The sequence below is a fragment of the Lipotes vexillifer genome, unplaced genomic scaffold (genome assembly GCF_000442215.2).
Source record: "Lipotes vexillifer unplaced genomic scaffold, Lipotes_vexillifer_v1.1 scaffold1272, whole genome shotgun sequence".
In the NCBI taxonomy this organism is placed as follows: Eukaryota; Metazoa; Chordata; class Mammalia; order Artiodactyla; family Lipotidae; genus Lipotes; species Lipotes vexillifer.
Genome location: NW_006779909.1, coordinates 2,659,148 through 2,666,841, shown reverse-complemented (window position 1 = coordinate 2,666,841; position 7,694 = coordinate 2,659,148).

Sequence of the window (7,694 nt, the reverse complement as noted above, 5' to 3'; positions counted from 1 at the left end):
GCTCAACGATTGTTAAAATACTGACACAAAACCTCTGAGAAAAATCGCTCCGGACCCTATATTTATCATTGCGTCGCTAGACAAGCAGAGGCCTTCCCATGGAGTGTCAGCTATGGTATGTTTCAAGGTCAGATAATTAACTTTATTAAGGAAGAGTCAGATTTGCAAAGGGAGCAGGGAATGAGACTCAGGTGTGGTCCACGGACCCTCCCACTGCCTGAAGTGCGTAAGAGGCTAGAGGAGCTCCACGAACCTCCTGAAACCACAGATACCATATTTCTAGGTCGGTAGTTCTCACAGCATGAGTCCACAGCAGCAACCTCACCTGGGCATGTGTTAGCAAATGCAGATTCTCAGGCAGTGCCCCGGACCTTCTGAATCGCAGGCTCGGGGTCTGGGGCCCAGGCATCTGTGCTTTAATGAGGCCTCCAGGGGTTCTGATGCATGCTTCAGTTTGATGGTAGCTAGGGCTGAGCACTATAGAAGGACACAGTGGCCTAGAGTGGGGGTCTTGAGAATCACACTGTCCAGGGTTCAAATCCCAGTGCTGCCACTTAGTAGCTGTGTGAGCTTGGTCAAGTCACTAACCTCTCTGAGCTTCTGTGTCCCCACCTATGAAGTGAAATCATAAAAACCTTGGGACACGGAGGGGATTTTTTATTTTTATTTTTTTTTTATTTTTTTTTTTATACAGTATGTATTTATTTATTTATTTATGGCTGTGTTGGGTCTTCATTTCTGTGCATGGGCTTTCTCTAGTTGTGGCAAGTGGGGGTCACTCTTCATCGCGGTGCGCAGGCCTCTCACTATCGCGGCCTCTGTTGTTGCGGAGCACAGGATCCAGACGCGCAGGCTCAGTAATTGTGGCTCACGGGCCCAGCCGCTCCATGGCACGTGGGATCTTCCCAGACCAGGGCTCGAACCCGTGTTGTCTGCATTGGCAGGCAGATTCTCAACCACTGCGCCACCAGGGAAGCCCCGGAGGGGATTTTTAATCCAACAATGATGATGGGTTCAGTCTTCATCAAATAAGAGTCCTAATGATAATGATTGAAGAGGGGAAGGATGTGAACGGAAGTGTGGTCCGAAAGACAACTCTCCAGGGCGGCCTGAACACCTGAGTGGCTACAGGTAGCATCACCAATGACTAGGGTCTTGGCTAGAGTGGCAGCAGAGAGAGGCATGAAGCGGGGGTTGTGAAAGAGTCATCAGAGGTCAGGTGGAGAGGGGTCGCAAGCAATTCGATTCACCCAGCAAATATTTCCTGAGCACCTATAATGTGCCAGGCCCTATGCTGGACCCTGGGTGTGCAGATGGCAGAGTTCCTGCCCTCGTGGAGTTCATGTGTCTGCAGGAGATAAAGTCAGTGAGCAGGCAAGCAGGAACACATGAGGATTTCAGCACATGGTTGGTGCCACAAAGAAGGCTGAACAGGGAGGTGGGGCAGAGGGTGTCATGGGACAGGCAGGGTGGTCAGAGCAGGTGACATTGAGCTGAGACCTGAAGGACAAGCAGGAGCCGGTCAGGAGAAGGTCTGGGGAACGAACCGAGGGCAGAGCCCATGCGCAGGGACGAGCATGGCGTGCTAGAGGAGCAGGAAGAAGGGCAGAGCCTGGAGAGCGGACCCAAGCGTGTCCAGAGCACCATGGTTCTCACCTCTGAGACCCCACTCCTCCACGAAGGGCCGTGGTGAGGAATTGCCGATGTGACAAATATAACCAAGCCCGGCACAGGCCTGGCCCTAGGAAATGTCCACCGCTGCCCCGTGATGGCCAGCTCCATACCCCCTGGCACCACAGGAGGAGTCCAGCCAGATATCAAAACCAAAATCAGCTTGGGCATTGGAAATAAAAGTTCTGATGGCTTTGGCCCAATATCAGGTGTTAAAACAAGAGGCAGTTTCCTTAAAGCAACAGATATTGCTTGAGCCTCCACCAAGGAGGATGGACATGGGGGACACGGAGAAATGTAAAAGTCCTTGATCCCAGTGCATGTCCCGGCCCTGCTGTTGCCAGCTTGTGGTTCTCCCCGGTCTCCTCTGAGATGGGAGGAGATGTCCAATAATAGTTTAGCTTACAAAGTACTAGGGAGTCAGGCCCCCAGAATGTGCAAGGTGATGGGATCAGAGCTGATAAGAGATAAGTGGGAACCTTCCGGGGATGGAACAGCAGGGAGGAAATGGGGAAAATGAGTGCAGACCACGTGGAGCCTCAGACTCAGTGACTGGAAGGTGATCAGCGAGATTCCCTCTTTAACTTCACTGAGCCTTAGTTTCCTCATCTGTACAATGGGAATAATCTCAGTGGTAGTGGTGAGGATTACATGACATAATATTGTACAGCTCTGAGCATGGCGCCTGAAACAAACTAAGACTCACTAAATGGTAGCTGCTATTATTAATATCAATATCGTTGTTGTCATCAGTACTATAACCAGCAGGGGAAGTTATGCCTCAGGGCTGCCTGGAGGGACTCGCTGAGCTGTGAAGCCTCTGTGGCCAGGTGTAGGACCCCAGGAGAGTGGCCCTCTATCAGCCAGGCCTAGACAGAGCCAGTAGCCCCGGAGAAGAGGGTATGGGCTTTGGAGAGCTCCTGGCTGGTGACAGCAGGGGGCAGAAAGGAGACAAATTGTGGAAAGACTGAATCCTGGAAGACTTCCCAGATTGTTTTGGGTGCTCTCAGAGCCCCTTGCACTTACCTTTAGCAGGGCACAGGTCCTGATGTGGTGTAGTAATCAGTCCCTTTATCATACTGAGAGCTCTTTGATGTTAAGTCCAGGGAATGACCCATGTTTGTACTTCCTGGGTAAGGCACAGCCACGTGGAGAGCAGTGATTGCTTGAATGAACAAATAAATGAACAAACAAACAAAATAAAGAATTAAAGCCTAAATGAATGGGAGTAAGTGAGCTGGCTGGTCCAAGGAGGAGTAAATTTAGGGTGGGGACGGTGGGGAGGTATCATGCCTCTCTCTCCCGCTGGAAGGATCTTGGCTTAAGGCAACTGCACCTCTTTTCTTGGACATAAGGGGGCGCCATCACTGCAAACCCCACATTGGGTGGCTGAAGGAATTGGAACACTTGCCAGTAAGACTGACCTGATGCTTCAGTCAGAAGGGACCCAGTCCTTCTAGGGTGCAGATCAGCCTCCCTCAGACCTGAGCTGTCGGTTACAAGAGGAAGAGCTTGTTAATGATGGCAGTCAGCTTACCACACAGGTGGTGAGCTCAGCATTGCTGCAGGTGTGCAGGCGAAGGCTGGCTGCAAACCTAGGCCTCTGGAGTGAGCCCCAGGCGTTTTCCTGACATACCTGCAGCTGCTGGCGCTGCCCAAGGTGGGAGGAACCTGGAAAGCACCCCCCAACGCCTGCCTGCCTGCCTGGGAGGGGAAAGGAAAGCCTTTCTGTGGGTCTCCTCAGAAAGTGCCCCATCTCCTTCCCACGGGCAAACACCTTCATTCTATAATCGCTGAGGCAAGTTTCCCCCAAAGTAGCTTTGTTTCCTTTTTCTTTCATGGAATCATTTCAAATTTTACAGAAAGTTGCAGCAGTAGTACAAAGAGCTTTTCCCCCCAACCATTTGCTAACAAGATACCCTGTCACCCCCAAATATTTTGTATTTCTTACAAACAAGGATGCTGTCTACCTCACCACAAGCTCCCACATCAGAATCAATACTTTCTTGCCTGAATCAAGTATTAGTACTAAGACGGTTGCCAGATGGTGATTTTCTGATTCTACCTTTCCTTCTAAATTTATCGATCGGCAGTCCAACTATATGGAAAAGCTTTCTCCTCTCCCATTTACTCACTCATTTATGTGTGGACTCAGTGTGGACGCATGGATTCCCATTGTATTTAATAGGTTATGGTCTATTACGGTGATTGTTTATTTTGATGCTCAAGTGGTCCCAGGTCTGGCCAGTGGGAGTTCCTTCACACTGGCTCCTGTGTCCTTTTCATGTGCCCCCCTCCCACATTCTTTGGATACGTCTTTACTTTCTGGCACAAGATATTGCAGGCTTATCTTGTATTCCTGCCCTTTTTCTCTGTGTAAGAGGACCGTGAATTTATTATCCTGCAGAGGGGCATTTGCAAACTGTGTTGCTCTAACCCGCCGACCCTAAGAAGCCTCACTGTGCAGGAGGGAAGGGACTGGACGCTGCAGTCAGACTGACCTGTGTTCACATCCTACCACTTACTAACAGTGTTTCCTCGGGCAGCTCTTTCAACCCCCTTAAGCCTTTCCTCATCTGTAAAATGGGTATAATTTTCCTACCACCCCACAGGGGAAGACATGAGGGAAACCTCTCCTAAACGTGGGTGGCCATCTCCTGGAGCTCACTTTGCTGCTGCCGTTTTAACACCACCAGCACCAGCAGGTGGCCAGTGGCTGGGAAATTGACAAGGGAATTCCTGGACCCCCCGCAGAGGGTAGAGAGCTGAGTTAGAGACCCTAACTCAGTTGGGCTCACCAGTGGTATGCTTTACCTATCCAAGTTGCCACTTCTTTCCTCCCAACAGGACTTGACATTTATTCCCTGTCTTCCAGCACCTTATCATGGGGAAAGATGGACATTTGTAGGCATGAGAAACGTGCACCTTGGATTTTGTGAGGGAGAGCCCTGACATCTTAGAGATGCCCTGAAAGCCCGGCTGCAGGGAAAGCACCTGGCATGCAGCGAGTGCTCAATAATTGACAACTGCTGCTATGCTTCTGCTCTTTAAATGGTCGAATGAGTTTGGGAAATGTTGCATTCTGGAGCATTCTTAGAGATTCATAATGCAGGTTGGGATAATACAGATGCTGGTAATACACACTTAACATTTTACTTTTGGAAGGTGGGATCTGAGACTTCCCTATCTCTGAACTCTCCCCAGTGCCAACAGCTCAAGGCTTGTCATATAATAGATGACAGTAAATGCTAAATGGATCAGCATCCTTCCTCCAACTCGAATCTTCCCACCCACTAACCATTCCTCCTCCTCATTTTCCCATTTTTATGTTATGGACTTGTCTCCTGGTCCCTTTGGCTCAAATTCTCTCCTCCTTCTCCTGTCCTCCACCTTCTGCCTTTCAGTCCCTCCTTTGAGGTCTCTCAAACACATCACGCATCTCTAGCTGCCTCTGTAGTAGTCCAAGCGTCCATAACCCCTTGCCTAACTGCGTCTCAGTCTCCAGTCCCCCACCCCCATGCATTCCAAACCCTGCAGGGAATCTGTTGCCTGGTCCATGCCACCTCTTCATCCTGGCATTTGAGGTCCACAACATCCTAGCCCTGTGGGGTGGTCCCGTCCCCCATAGAACCTAGGAAGCCACTTTTTAACCAGTTTTCCCCAAGGAATCCTGCTTCACTGCAGGATATTAATATAGCCACCTCGGTTCTCTTTAAATAAGTCTTTGCTTGGTAGATCCTTTCCTGTCCTTTCCCTTTAAACGGATTTGTATCTGTATATTCAGAGTAGGTTGCTGTAGACAACATATGGTTGGGTCTTGCTTTTTTATCCAGTCTGAAAATATCTACTTCCTAACTGGGGTGTTTATGCTATTTAAATTTTATGTGACTATTGGTAAGATTGGGTTTAAATCTACCATTTTGCTGTTGCTTTCTATTTGTCCTACCCATTCTTTATCCACCCCCCTTTTCTGTTTTTTTCTTTCTTTTGCCCAATCAGCTATTTTTATGGTTCTATTTTATCTCCCTTGTTGGCTTATTATATGCCCAATTGTTAAGCAGTTGATTTAGGGTTTATGTACTACATCTTTAACTTATCACAGTCTCCATTCAAGTATGCCACTTGTCATGGGACGGAAGAATCTACAACAGGACATTTCATTTCCCCGCCTTGGCTTTTGAGCTATTGCTGCCATGCATTTTATTCACTTTATTTTGTAAACCCACAATAAATTATTATTTTTGCCTTCAACAGTTAATTATCTTTTAAAGAGATTTCTTAAAGAATATTTCTTATTAACCCATCTGTTTCTCATTTCCAGTACTCCTCATTCCATTGTATGGATCCATATTTTCCATCTGATTATAATTCCCCTTCTACCTAAAGGAGTTCCTTTAACATTTCTTGAGGTGCTTGTGATGGAGTCTGAAAAAAGGGTCTGAAAAAAAGTCTTTTTTCAAAATAACAGCTCCATTGAAACATAATTTACGTATAAAATTCACCCATGTAAAATGTAAAATTTGGTGTACAATTCAACAATCACCACTGTCCACCTTTAGAACATTTTTATCACCCCCCAGAAGAAACCCCATATACCTGTTTGCACTCACTCACTCACTCTTCGTTCCCCTCTTTCTCCCCAGCAACTATTGATCTACTTTCTGTCTCTATGGATTTGCCCACTCTGGACATTTCATATAATTGGAAACACATAATATGTGGCATTTTGCGTCTCACTTCTTTCGTTTCGTATGTGTTTGAGGTCCATCCATGTTATAGCATGAATCAGTGCTTCATTTTTCTCATGGCCAAATATTCCATCATAGGGATATTCCACATTTTGTTTACTTATTCATCAGTTGATGAAGATTTGGGTTGTTTTCACTCTTGGCTCTTACAAATAATTCTGTTATGTATGTACATGCTTGTACAAGTTTTTGTGTGGAAATCTGTTTTCAGTTCTCCTGGGTATATACCTAGGAGTGGAATTGCTGGGTCATATGGTAGCTCTATATTTACCCTTTTGAGGAACTGCCAGACTTCTTTCCATAGCACCTGTGCCATTTCACAGTCCCATCAGCAACGTACCAGGGTTCCAGTTTTCCATATCTTCACCAACCCTTGTTGTTTGTTCTCCTTCATTTTTGAAAGACATTTTCACTGTGGATGGAATTATAGGTTGACAATTTTTTCTTTCAGTACTTTAATCATGTTGTTCCACTTTCTTCTAGTTTTCATTGTTTCCAGTGAAAAGTCTGCTGTTATTCTTTTCTTTCCATTGTTTCTCCATACACAGTGTGTGCTTTCTCTCCTGCTGCTTTTAAGATTTTCTCTTTATCACTAGTTTTAAGAAGTCAGATTATGGTGTAGTTTTCTGTTTCCTTTGCTTGCGGTTGGTTGAGTTTCTTGAATCTGTGGATTAATAGTTTTCATCAACATTTTTAAATGTTTGACCATTATTTCTTAGAACTTTTTTTTTTTTGGTCCTTCTAACAACCTCTTTTTTCTTTCCTTTGAGGACTCCAATTATATGAATGTTAGGCCCCTTGTTTCATAGCTCACAGGTGCTTTATTCCCCCCCCCTTCCCCCACTTCTTCTTCCTTCTCCTCCTCCTCCTTCTTCTCTCCCTGTTTTTCATTTTGGGTAGTTTCTACTGCTATTCATGAAGTTCACTAATATTTTCTTCTGCTGGAACTAACTTGCTGTAAATCCCATCCATATCCCAGACATTCTACTTTTAATCGCTAGATGTTTGATTTGGGAGTTTTTATATCTTCCATATCTCTCCTTTACATGCCTATTCTTTCCTTTATCTTCTTGTTACATATAGAGTATTTTCAAATAGCTGTTTTAACATTATTCTACTAACTCTCTCACTTGCATTATTTCTGGATCTGTTTCAATTGGATTAGTTTTCTCCTTAGTATGGCTCACATTTTTTCTGCTTCTTTGCATGCCTAGTAATTTTTTTTAAAAGTTATTGTGGATTTAATGTTGAGTGATGGATTTCTTGAATTTCCTT